The sequence below is a fragment of the Tursiops truncatus genome, chromosome 18, assembly GCF_011762595.2.
Source record: "Tursiops truncatus isolate mTurTru1 chromosome 18, mTurTru1.mat.Y, whole genome shotgun sequence".
In the NCBI taxonomy this organism is placed as follows: domain Eukaryota; kingdom Metazoa; phylum Chordata; class Mammalia; order Artiodactyla; family Delphinidae; genus Tursiops; species Tursiops truncatus.
The window spans coordinates 65,662,500-65,675,552 of record NC_047051.1 but is presented as its reverse complement, the minus strand read 5'-3'; the positions used below and the strand labels follow the sequence as shown (position 1 = coordinate 65,675,552).

Below are 13,053 nucleotides of genomic sequence, written 5' to 3'. Positions count from 1 at the left end.
CCCTGCTGGGGAAAAACATTCCAGAGTCCCTCCTGCAGACCAGCCCCCGAGACTTGTATCAAGGTCTTCCCATCTCGTAATTGCTGTACGTCTCCTCTTTGTGAAAGACAGCTGAGCCTTTCAGAGACATTTGGCTAAAAGACAAATTCTGAGGTTAGTGGATAGAGCAAGTTTGGCAGACCTTTTCTGGAAATGTCTATGTCCAACCCAAGAGCACAGGGTTTGGAGCCAGTCAGATCTGAGTTGGAATCCATATACTCAATCACGCACCAAAATGGACATTTCTTCTAGTATCGTCTTAACGTGTTGAAGTTATAACTAATTTCTTACAGTTTAACTTTTTTACATACATCTGTTTTATTGGAAATTATAAATTCCTAAATCATGGTGCTTTGCACTTTTTTGCATCTGCCACTATGGTTTGATGATTAGATCTGAAACTACTGACAAGGTTGTTGAAACACAGGTAGGCTGGTTTCAAAACACTGAAATTCAATGACTATGCAAGGCATAACCTGCCAATTTGTAGTTACGAAAGAAATTAAACTCACTGGTAAGCAGAACCAGGTGTGTCACCTTAGAAGTGGAACATGAATGTTAATTTGGAGTTTGGTAATCAGTGTTATATTGTCCATCTTGAAACTATTTACTGTAGGTTTGAATGCTAAGAACTCACACCATGATTACCTTAAAAAATCTCAGATGCTCCTCTCTTCGTGGGTTTCAGAGCCCTCTAAGAATTATCCTATATCCTTAAGATAAACATAGCTTTCACCGTTATTATGTGCTAGATGAAAGAATCAAAACAACCCTACCAACCTTGAAAAAATATGCTGGGTTATTTTTAAAAGGGAAAAAAAATGACCTAGTTCCAGAGCTCCAAATAAAGATAGAGATTGCTGAATACAAATGCTGTAGGTATTCGTTGAATGGATGTGAGCTATCCAGGGGAACCTTGTGTGTACGTAGGTTGCCTTCTTTGTTCACTTAATATTATATCACAAGAATGTCTTTATGTTACACGGTTGTGTGTGGAAACAACAGTGTTAGGTAGAAGGTAGATGTGCAATGAATAAATAGGTTATGGAAAATATATTGACATTAGCTACTTCCATCAAAACCAAGCTATTAACGTTTGAGTTTTGCGGTGACCTTCAGTCTTTCACACAGGGCTTTGGGATTCAAGTGGCAAAAAGAAAACATCTGGGAGTCTGCAGACAGAAACTGTAGGTACAGCTCTTCAATCACAATTAACGTCATATTACAAACAATTTCTTGACAGCGTTTATTGTAAACAGCTTCTGTGGCTATGACTGCCTTTTTTCCCTGTTCAGAAAGAATCTTCTCAACAGGGCTAGAGTCAGAGGTATGTGTCAGCCTAGGGCTGCATGCTGTTGTGTTTGTGCTGGGTTTGTTTGTTTTTTGCTGTTGGTAATTACTTGACAGTCTCAACCAACAATATAATTCCCAACATAAAAAATACGTAACATCGTGGGTGCCTGATCTGAAGGCGTAGCAGGACTGGTTGTAGGGTAGCAGCTGGGGTGATGTGAAGATGTGAAGACAACGACCCCATTGTGCTTGTCACTGCTGAGCTGTACTGCACGAGAAGCGAAGCCCAGTTTCATTTTCCTGACCCTCGGCAAAGAATTATGCTATCTTTTCAGAGGCATCAGAGAATAACATAAAATGGACTCCAATTTCCTTCGGACTTGGATCAATTTGCTTCCGTATAGCCCTTGAACCCTTGAAGCAGAAGCGTGAAGAGCTTGCTATTCTTTTAGTCAGTGTGGTCTGACCACGTGGTGCCCCAGATGTTCTCTCCAAATATTTTTCAAAATGTCTGTCAGTGGCACCTGGTGTAGAGTTACCGTGTGTCTTGCATGTGTTAAGGTGGTCACCAACTGCGTCTTGCTGATGACCCTGGGTGTTTGCTTCCCAATGATGATCAGAAAAGACTGAAAGGAGCCAAATGTGCTGGTGTATAATTTGGCACCTTTGGGGACCTTCCTTCCTTTTGTCGGATCATCTGTGGAGCTTTCAAAGAACTGAGATTCGCCTTTCACCATTTGTTTGTTACATATTCATGTCACAACATCTGGAAGAACTGAGTCTCTTATACCTCTTTTTTTTTTTTTTTTTTTTTTGCGGTACGCGGGCCTCTCACTGTTGTGGCCTCTCCCCTTGCGGAGCACAGGCTCCGGACGCGCAGGCTCAGCGGCCATGGCTCACGGGCCCAGCCGCTCCGTGGCATGTGGGATCCTCCCGGACCGGGGCACGAACCCGCGTCCCCTACATCGGCAGACGGACTCCCAACCACTGCGCCACCAGGGAAGCCCTTTTATACCTCTTTCATTGTACTCCAAAGGATCCCAGAACAAAGCCGCCCCTTTAGGTTCTGGACTGTGAACACGGGCCCCTAGTTCCCTCCGGGCATCAACAAGAAATTACCGTGTAAAGATCGTATGACATCGAGTGCGGTAGCTCGGTGGGCTTCGTGGCATCGAGGGACATTTAGAGTTTTGTTTTACTTGACTGCCTTTTGCTTTTCAGCTTGTGTGTTATTGGAAATTCACACATAGGCCATTTGAGGACTAGGGATCTAGAAAAATGGTCGCCAGATCACACATCTCTTTGAGGGACTGCTGGCCTCCAGGTTGCCGGATTCATTGGCTCAGGCTTTCCCCCGGAGCCACGTGCATAGAGTCCCAGCCAACGCAGAACACCGTGGGTGCCTGATCTGAAGGTGGGTTCCTCTGGGGCCCTACCTGTTCTGCCAAGTGAATCCCATCTGGGTCTGAGGCCAATTCAACAATGTTACACCATTTGGGTTATAATACAGGCTTTACTGGGGAAGTGAAAAACTAACAGAGGCCGGGGGCATTGAGAGAAGAGAAGGGCTCTACCCCTGATTTTCTCATTGTCCCAGAAAGTTGTGCTGGGCCAGGGCACTGATAGACCCTCAGTGTGGGTCTCCACCCGAGTGGCTGGGCCCCACCTCTCTGCAGGACTCTCTCTTTACAGCACAGGTGAGAGAGTACCCAGGCCAGTGGGGAATACACAGCTTGCTTGGTAGCAGGTAATCTAGGGTTGGGCAGCCGACTGTAGGTAGAAATTGTCTGGGAATATTAGCCGTCCAGCACTTAGAGACCTCCCTCGGGGCCTATAGGACGTTATGTACCTTCCTTCTAGAGGGAGAAAGTTACTGGTCCCAGTGGAAGCAGCCCCTTCTGCTGATTCCAGCTGACTTGTAGTCCGAGCCATCCGGAGAGGGCTCCTAGGGTGATATTCAGACAGTTTTGCTCGTTCACCCACCAAGCCAAACAGCCATTCTTTAACAACTAAGCTGAGAAGAGGAAGACAGGAATGACTTGTGGACCCAGTTCATTTTGTCTGTTTAGTTTTATGCCATTTTGTCCATAAATTGATCAGAAAAGGGACAATGAAGGGGAAAAAATGGTCACACACCCTAAGTAGACTTGTGATTGCTTGGAACACTAGGTCATAATTTTAGGTCACTGGTTCTGCAAACTTTCACTGAGAAACTACCATGTATCTGACTCTGCTCGGTGATGTGGACACATGGTCCCTGATCTTAAGGGCTCACAGGCTGGTGTACACCATAAGATGTAATCAGTGTTCATGACTAATGATGGGTGATGCTGAACTCTATGGGTTGCATCTTGGGGCAAGAGTGGTAGAAAGAGAAAGAGTCATATTGTATTAGGTGCAATTATTTCCTCTTCAGGGTGTAGCTTGGAAACTCTGCCTGTGTTCATGTAATGAGAAAATCTACAAGCTGTTAATAGCCACAGGCAGTGGTGTGCTGGGGCTGGCTCACACCAGCCCAGGAGAGCCAGTTGTTAAATTTTTAGGTATTTTGAGAGCTGGTTGTTAAACGCAGCCGTTATAAAAAATTAAGTGATACAAACTTACAATTAGATGCATTATACCAAAAACAAAGACAATAATACTTAAAATCCATCACTGCCTAAATATTTTAGTACATTTAGCCTATGCTCTTGGGTTATCTACATCTATGGCCTCTGAATGGTGGAAATACTACGTAACGGTGCACTACTGGACATTTCTCCCCAAATCTGCATTCAGTGATGACACATCGGTAGCTTGAAATTGGTCCTTGTGCAGTATTTACACCATGGAAATCAGTAAACATGGTAAATTGGAGCTTGATTTACTGCCGAAGCTGGAACATGTTCAGTTAATGAATATAATTAATACAAGGGTGAGAAATAGTTTAACAGAAAATCACGTATCAGATTTCATGACAGCACATTCGTTGGGAGAAGAATTAGTGGATTGGGAAGCAACTCCATTTATCAGTCATGGTTTAATTGCAATTAGAGGTTGGCCCCAGATGCAAGGGTTTGGCAAAAATCAATGAACGCATTCCATGAGAATCAGCTGGGTAACAATTTACAACCAAGGGTATTATTATTTGTAAATTAAATGCTACATATCAATTGTTAAAATCTATAATAAACATGTATGTACACGTTTTTCTTTTGAAGAGCCAGTTTGCTGTACATGTATTTACTCTGTATTTGCTATAACACCACTGACTATAAACCTAAACTATCAGTGAGAGTGGTAGCAGATGAGGCCATGCTAATAAAGTTGGCTTCCTCTGATTGGATGAGAGGAGACAGTCACAGAAAGACCCGCACCTTGTTCTGATCTCCAGATTGTTCCTCTTCAGCCACTTTGCAGAGCTCCTTCTGCCCACAGCTCAGGGTAAAAGCTTTTCTATTCATTGTGACAACAAGGTGGGATCAAAGCACTTTCTTTGCCGTGTGAATGACTGTGAAAATCTTTTGAGGTCTTCATTTCTCATACGGATGCTCTTCTAGAAGTCTGCTAGGGCTGCCCTAACAAAGTGCTCCAAAGCTGGGTGATTTAAGCAACAGAAATCTATTGTCTCACAGTTCTGGAGGTTAGAAGTCAGCAGTCAAAGTGAGACAATAAACCCTGTTCCATAATTGTTGGTTTCCGTTCATGTTCTCCCTTGGATGTGACTCTTTTTTTTTTTTTTTTGGTACGCGGGCCTCTCACCGCCGTGGCCTCTCCCGCTGCGTAGCACAGGCTCCGGACGCACAGGCTCAGCGGCCATGGCTCACGGGCCCAGCCACTCCGCGGCACGTGGGATCTTCCCGGACCGGGGCACGAACCCATGTCCCCTGCATCGGCAGGCGGACTCTCAACAACTGTGCCACCAGGGGAGCCGTGGTAAGTGGTTTTTTTTTTGTTTTTTTTTTTTTTTGCGGTACGCGGGCCTCTCACTGTTGCGGCCTCTCCCGTTGCGGAGCACAGGCTCCGCACGGCCGTGGTAAGTGTTTTTTGTTTTTTTTTTTTTTGGCGGTACGTGGGCCTCTCACCGTTGTGGCCTCTCCCGTTGCGGAGCACAGGCTCCGGACGTGCAGGCTCAGTGGCCATGGCTCACGGGCCTAGCCTCTCCGCGGCATGTGGGATCTTCCCGGACCGGGGCACGAACCCGTGTCCCCTGCATCGGCAGACGGACTCTCAACCACTGCACCCCCAGGGAAGCCCCTCCCTTGGATGACGCATGTTTCTTGAAAGCCGGGCTGTGGGCTTTACTTCCGCATTCCCAGCACCTGTAACTTTATTTTTAAAAAGGTTCATTTAGTTAGAATTTTCCACTGTTTACCCCCTCCCCTTCCTTCCACCACACCTCTCTCCCTCTCCTCAAAAGATGTCAAAGGACTTCTAGGTCTTACCAGTGACACCTTCTCGACGTTTCTCCTCCCTGTGTCCTCCTCTCCTTCCTGTGATTTGCCTTCATGTCTTCTTGTTGGGCCCAAACCATCAGAGTGGGCGCTTAACCCACCACTGTCCCGGGCCTCTCTCCAATCCAATCAGACTGCTGGACTCATCTTTTACACTATGATTGTTTTCTCCCTAGTTTAAAACCGTTCAAAACCTACTCATTTCCTTCAAGTTACTCTCCAGACTCCTTAGAATGGAGTATTCCGCTCTCTGTGGCCTGGCCCCAGCTGCCCTAAACCCCATCTCCTGAGCTTGCTTCTGTGTATTTTATGCTGCAGCCTCAGAGCTGGGGAATTGTTCCAAGTTACGGTACCGTATTCTGATGGCTTCGGAGTATACTATTGGTCTTCCTGGAATGTCCTTCCTTTCCTCCTTCTGGAAAACTCCATTTCATCCAATGAGACCAGGTATGAATTTCCACTTCTGTGAAGTCTCAGATCCACCCAAGCAGAGGTGATCGTGCCCTTCTTTGGAGACCAAATGAATTGAGAACTTTCTTCTGGGACAGCATTTATGGGAACTGCAATCGTTTGTTTGTGTGTTTGTCTCATCAAATAGATTGAGTGGTCCAGCTCCACTCACTGGCAAGTTAATTGTTTCATATGATGCCCAGGAACTATAGGTCTGGAATAAATGCTGAATGAATATGAGCCTGCCAATTTATTACAAAATAAGACTGGGAAACTTTATGGTCCAGATGCATCATAAACTCACTAGTTACCACTGAGTGAGGGGTTAGCTATCATGTGTTTATTTCTCCCACTTTACAGATGAGCAAACTGAGGCATAGATGAGTTTAAATGCCAAATAATTCATACTGAAGGCTTATGATGTGGTTATTGAACTCATATCCGTTCGACTCCGAGCCTGTGTTCTGAATCACTCGCCCCAACGCTGAAATATCTAAAGATAAAAACAGTATTGGGAGTAAAAGATTTTTTAGGGCTAAAAGCTATCACAACATAAGCATTTACTTCATTCATTTATCCCTTAGGGCTTAATCTGTAATATCAACAAAATGTATTCCTTTAAAAAAATACTTGTCTGGAAAAGCCAACATTTAACAAAATCAGAAGGAAAGTAAATGTTCTTCAGAAGCTTTAATCAAAGGCACAAATGGGGCGCCTCTAGGAACTGCGTCTCCCATCCTCAGCAGAGATTGAGGGGTCCCCATGTGGACTGGGTTTGCCCTGCCTCAGTTGACTGGGGCAAAAGGGACTGTCAAGGTTTGGGTTTTCATTTTCTATCATGAGAGGAGTCAAAAGAATTCCTAAGAGTCACGACAAGCCCAATGTCATCAGCTTACGCTCCTGGTCTCCATAGCACCTCTGGGAGGAGGGCAAATCCCCATTACACAGACTAGAAAACTGAGGCTCAGAAAAGTTACGTGAGGCTACGCTCCTGTCCTCCACTATTTTGGCATCTTCTTCAACTCTCATCCATATGAAAGCATTTTCTTTCAAGACAGATTCCCAGAATTCGGGGGCCAAATAGAAGAGGAGCTAGTCCCTTTGCTTTAGAAGGGAAACGTGCCCGATTTATTTTTGGTTTGACATTCGACTGCTTGCCGTTTCCTCCGGACTGGCTTTGTTTGCAGCCGGGGCCCGGCATTGAGCGCGCGGGTCTGTGGATGTGCCTTCAGAGCGACCCAGAGGAAGGACATCTTGCTGTTGACATTTCCTGTCTCAGTTTCCTTCCCTGCTTCCTTATGATTAATGGTCAACCCTCTTCCCACCTGCGTTTTTGCCTTCTAGCCAGAGATGCACCATCCGACAGGAACTGTTTTCCTGCCGTTTTGTAACTAAAAATAACAATAATAAAAGTCTTCAATTAATCTCCCGCCTCCCCAGCCAGCTTCGCCATGGTTCTCTGGCTTGTGCTCACGTGTCAAGTGTGTGCAAGCGGCCGACCAGCTGAAGAACCTCTGGAAGAACCCACGGAAGCTGAGGCTGCAGGATCCTGAGTTGGAGATGAGCTCATAGCCCAGGGTCAGCAGACAGCACCCGAGGCCTGTTTTACTTCTTAAAACATCTTCTCTTTCTTGAAGACTTACTGTGTGCCAAGCACTGCGCTAAGCACATCATATGCATCGTGTCACTTCATCCCCACAGGTCAACCCAGGGGTCATGTTGTCTGCATTTTAAAGATTCTAACCTGAAGCTCAGAGAGGTTAAGTCACCTGCCCAAAGTACACAGCTACCAGAGGCAGGATATAAGCCTTGGGTTATCTTGGTTCTTTTTTATGAGCCTCTGATTTGGTTTTTAATTTTACAATTATTATTAAAATTGTAAACACTCATTTAACAATTGTTGTTTGCTTTCAACATGCACTGAGAGATGTCAGGCCTAGGGAAAAAGAAACATAAGTAAGATACAATTCCTGCCTCCGAGGAGTCTTCAGTGAAGTGTTACAGGTCTGCTGCCTCTCATTTCTTATACTGAAGAAACAGGAGGGGCTGTTTGAAATGAAGCCAGATTTACCCCCGTCCATCTCCGGATGCCAGATTTACCTTCTCTTTTTGACCCATCAGCAGGTATTATATATGTTTGGGCAGAGAATTTTTTTCTCCAAACATTTAAAAATGTATATATAATTCAGGTCTCAAATCAATGACTGCTTCACTTCTACTGGGTTTTCAAAAAGCAGCAGCTGGGTTCAGGAGACCCTTTGTAATCAACAGCATCTTTGTTACACTGAGAACAGAACAATGCCAGGCCACCCCTTCTGCGTGTCAGTAGGTGGCAGTCTGGCTTTGCATGTGCCATGTGCCCGGGATCAAATGGGATTCAGAAGATTCAGAAATTCATGTGCTGTGGAAATTCCCATCACCAGCCTTTTCAGATCTTTCTGAACCTAAAAGCAATGACTTCTCCATACCTGAAAACATAAATGTGGTGACAGCCATTTTGAGAAACTTCTAGTTTGTCTTAACTGAGCTTTGGGAAGAATCTCATTAGGACTCAGATCCAAAGCCATCTGATGTGTGGTCCAACCCCACCTAGTCTGTAGATACAGTGCTTGCTGGATACAGTCTCAGATCCACCCCACCTGGACCAGATCCCTGAAACAGGCTTCTGGTTCTTACCTGAATGGCAGCCTTTTTCTGTTTCTTACTCGTATCAGAGAATTCAGATAGCTATGTTCTGCTCCAGTAGTTTTCAATTTCCCTAAGACAGCATCAGTTGTGATTAAATGATCACAAAACTCTGATACAACCACCTCTATGGAGACACAAATAGTGTGGTGTTTGTGGTAAAGACGGCTGACGAGTTGACCTGTGAGTTATCTATGAAAAATTTGTTTGCTAAGAAAGCAACCCCTAAAGATGAAATTATGGGAATCCTGTTGAATTAAAGGGAACTAAAAATCATATATACAATTATAGACTGCATGAATTGCACTGTTGTCTGAATCAAGCGATATCATAGAACATTCTATTAAGTGAGTCAGGTTCTGTAGGATCTCTTTGGAAAGTCCAAGGTAGTGGTAATCTCGAGTTGCTCTACTTACTAGAAAGGATAAGATGGCGTTTCTTTTGACATTTATACCGTATTCTAGAGTTTTAACTTGCAGTATCCCAATATTTTTAATTAGTAGATGAACTAAAGTAGTTTTACTCCGTTTGGAGATCTAACTAATTGGGTTAGTTTGACTAAATGAGTTTTACCCTATTTGTGAGTTTCATATAGAAGTGAGGAATTGATATAATTATCCAATGACTTGCCTCATCACAAGACGTTGGGTCCATTTCCTCTTCTTTCCTTTCAGGATGCCACTCGTTGGTGAGTGCCAAATAAGACTCTTTAGGAAGCCTCAGGAGCTCTCTAAACAAGCCACTGGAAGCCACTCTTCATTTTTTGCTTTCAGGGATGAGTGCCTACATCCTAAAATTAAACTCGAACTGGAAGGAGTCTGTCCCATCGACTGGTGTGACAAGAGTTCCTGGAGGGCATCTACCCAGAAGTCCCTCCTCCATGATGCCAAGCGTTTGAAATTCGGCCTTTGGAGATGCACCGGACATACTCTCAGTCTTTACAGTTTCATTCCTATCATGCAAATATTTCTGTGGACCGCAAATTAAAGTCTTAAGGCAGTTACCACCCACTTTCCAAAGGAGAAAGCCACCCAGGGGCTCCATCAGGAATGTGCCCTGCAGACAGTTTCAGAGAGGAGGAGAGCCAGAAGGGGTGAAGGGAAAGAGAGGAAATGATGATAATCCGGGACCTCCCAAGCCCCCCAGTGTCTCTGAGACCTGGCCCTCTCCTGGGACCCTGCCCACCTCTCTACCCTCACCTCCCTTGATGCTCCCCGTGGCCTTTTGGTTTTTCTGAAACACATCATCCTCTTTCCTGCCTTAGGGCATCTACAGTAGCTACTCCTGGAATCTTCTTCCCCAAGACTGTCTCATCACTGGTTGACCTTGTCATGAGTGTCTCAGGTCCAGTTTCACTGCCTCTGAAAGGCCTTCCTTGATCACCAGCGTCAAGCCTTCCCTGTCTACCCCAATCACTGTTGTTTCATCCTGGGTTATTTTCTCTCTAGCACTTACACTCTCTGAAATGATTTTTTTGCTTACTGGATTACTAGTTTATCTCCTGTCTTCCCTCACTAAACTTGGTTTTATGATGAGGTTTCTGTGTTTTATTATGAGACTTTGTCTAAGGCTGGTTCCCCTCATTCCCATCCTCTTGGAAATTTCCTGGCATTGATTAGGCACTCAGTACGTGTTTATTTATTAAGTAAATACATTTAAAAAAAAGAATAAAAAGTAAACTTTGTTACTTCAAGACATAGCCTCGTCTGTTGGAATCAGTAATGTGAGACCGTCCAGCTGAGCTAGCCCACCACAATGTCATGTACACTGAGACTCCTAGGTCTGAGATAAAGGACAGTTTATCATTCACGGTGACAGCAGTGGCCGGAGCATCAGCATTTGCTGTAGTTTCCCAAACCTTCCCCAGGGGTACATAAAGAGGGCAAGGCAGCATCTGCACGTGCAGTGGGGTATGTTACAGGAGAGGACTCCCGAACCTAGGGAACCCAAATCTTTTATAATGGGCTATGAGCCAGCCTGACCATTGTCTGGGGGGATACATTACCTTTACTATACTGGACAGTGAACAAAACTGCCCTTTGCTCCATAGGGAAACACTATTTCTATATTTGAGCATATTTTCTAAGGTTTTTTGATTGTACGTAGACCTCTTTGAAAAGACAGCCCAGAAGAAAGGCAGTCAGTGCCTCTGCTCAGAAGCTGTGCAGAAACGTGGGAGACCCATGGGGAGCTGTCTCCTTACAAAGCCCATCTTCCTGGTCAATGTTTCACTAGTCATCCCTTTATCCCATCCCCCCACTCCCGTCCTGAGAAAAAGTCAAATAATATTTGTTGAATGGAGCACTTAATTCATCCTATCTCACACACTCCTTTCTTGAGAGATTCAACCCACTCTTGCTGAGAAATGGCTATGTGCTTAGCCCTGTTTCTGGAACTGTGGAGCTTTTATTCTCAAACTGGGGTACCCATCTGTCAGTGGGTTTCTGGTGGAGTACCAAAGGGCAAACGAAGTATGGAATAAAAATAGAATGCATTTCATGGATTATAATTTTTACTAGAAAAAATAAAGGCTCATTAGCTGTCTATTAAAATAAACACAGATATGTTATACAGTGGAGTACAACACTCTCAAGGGTTTTAAAGATAAAGCAAAGATTTCTTTGTGCAGCACTGCTACCTCTCCCCTGCCCCAGAGCACAGATGACCTTTTCTCTGCCACTTTAGTGGAAAATTTTAAAAGCTATTTTATAGAACAGCATATTGCAAACAATGGACCAGGATCTGTTAATGGATTGTGAAACTGATCAAATGAGTCTTGACCAACAAGTAATAATAATAATAAATATAATAGAATGGATAATATGAGAGGGCATCATAAATAAATATCCTGATATAAATATTTAAATATTTATATCAGGATATATGTGTGTGTGTTTGTGTAGTTGAACTGAATTGCAATGTTTAATGTATTTCTCACTATAGGTTTCAGTTACAAAAGTTTAAAAGCTACTACTGTAGAGGATATTATAAAGCATGGAATTTTTTCTTTTTTTTCCTCATAAACATCTTAAAATCCATTAGGAGATGAGATATAAGAACAAAACTAGTGCTAAATGATGATGGAGGCCTGGGAAGCAGGCTCTCAAATTTGCAGATGACAAAGTTGAAAAGAATAGCAAACATGATGGACAATAGAATAAAAATTTCAAATAATCTTGAAAGATTAAATTAGAGAGGCATGGATGGAAATGTAAGTAATCAATATGAAGTTCAGATTTTATATGAAAAAATAATTCCATCAGATTAGGAGAACCGCTCTTTCCAGATGAAGGTAGATTATGCCTCGTCTATATTCACTGAGTATTTTGTCACATGGGCAGATCTCTCTTCGGTTTTGGGAGTGGGGTTCATTTGGAGAGAGGCAGTTAGAAAGTTGGTAGAGGGCATCTGGAAGAAGCCCTGTAATGTGGGCTCTTACTTGGACAAGAGAACACTTAGGAAATAACATTTATGGATCATATATTCTCTTTCAGGCAGCTTACACAACTGTCTATATATTTGGAAGGTATCAGCTGAAAAGAGCGGTGTTGAGACTGCATGGCTTCAGACTGCTGCCACAGCTGATAAGAGCTGCCGCTAATTGAGTGCCTACAGGGCACCAGACATTGTAACAGACGCATTACAGCATCTTTTTCCACAATGTAACAACCAACCCCATTTATCAAGCCCTGACTATGTGTCAGACACAGTACAAAGCCTTTTACTTGGAATATTTTATTTAATCCTCCCAACTATCCTTTGAGGAAGGTACTGATTTCACTCCCATTTGCAAATGAGGAAAGTGGGCCTCATAGAGGGATTCACTTGCCTGGTATTACACAGTCATTAAGTGCGAGGAGGAGCTCTTTAGCCATTAAAACTGCCTCAAAATGGGGTGGGATGGGCTTCCCTGGTGGCGCAGTGGTTGAGAGTCCACCTGCCGATGCAGGGGACACGCGTTCGTGCCCCGGTCCGGGAAGATCCCACATGCCGCAGAGCGACTGGGCCCGTGACCCATGGCCGCTGAGCCTGCGCTCCGCAACGGGAGAGGCCACAACAGTGAGAGGCCCGCGTACCGCAAAAAAAAAAAAAGGGGGGTGGGTTATGGCTCGAAGAAATGAGGTCATTGCCCTTGGAACTAATCAGGTAGGAA

The 13,053-nt window shown here is 44.2% G+C and overlaps 1 pseudogene; it reads right to left on the bottom strand.

Moving 5' to 3' along the window:
• LOC109547577 (large ribosomal subunit protein eL8-like) overlaps nucleotides 1-4,775 on the bottom strand; it is a 132,906-nt pseudogene extending 128,131 nt beyond the window's left edge.
• Nucleotides 4,776-13,053: the final 8,278 nt, after the last annotated feature.